This window comes from Bufo gargarizans, chromosome 1 (genome assembly GCF_014858855.1).
Source record: "Bufo gargarizans isolate SCDJY-AF-19 chromosome 1, ASM1485885v1, whole genome shotgun sequence".
In the NCBI taxonomy this organism is placed as follows: domain Eukaryota; kingdom Metazoa; phylum Chordata; class Amphibia; order Anura; family Bufonidae; genus Bufo; species Bufo gargarizans.
In genome coordinates, this window is record NC_058080.1 from 367852566 (window position 1) to 367853320 (window position 755).

The following is a 755-nucleotide window of genomic DNA, read 5'->3' on the forward strand; positions in this document are numbered from 1 at the left end:
GGCTGGGATTTTTCAGTATCTGTGTGTGGTCAGGAGATCTCAGTAAGATCACCCTAGGCTGGCATTTTTCCAGTCAGTCTTTTATCCGATATTCTGCTCTATGTAGAGGGGGTTCTGTCTGCCACCTAGCCGTTTATTCCAGAAAAGTCAGCATGCCATAAACTAAGATTTTACTATCACATCACAAGCTTATACCTAGACGACCATACACATTCAGTTGTTCGGCTGACCGCTTATAGCCGAATGAATTAACCCCACCAGAGCGTTTAGCTTGGGGGGAGGCATGGGGGCAATGACACCTTAGGTAGTTTTAGGTTAGGGGTTTTGTATGGTGTTCTCTTTCCCTTCCCTGTCTCTCTTTTCCCGCCTTTTTTTCTATTACAGGTAAAATGACCTCAGGGAGCTGTTTACCTGCAATCAAGCTGATTCTGGTTCTCTGCGAATCAAGAGTGCAGCTGATTGGTTGCTGCCAGTTGCTGGGGGAGATTTCCAGCTCCCTGATTTGTCACTGCTCTGGCGGCGGGAATCTGTACCCCTTTATATTGACAGCAGGGGTGTAGCTAAAGGCTCATGGGGCTCAGTGCTCTGTGGCCCGGGGCAGAGAAGCACATAGCCTCGGTGCTGCCTGAGGCAAAAATTTAAATGCCCCCCCCAAATTGACCTAACCGCTTCCCTCCAGTCAGAGGTGTAACCTGACCAGCATGCACTTTCTATAATACTGGTCTCTTCTTATGTGGCACAAGGGTCTTTGGGCC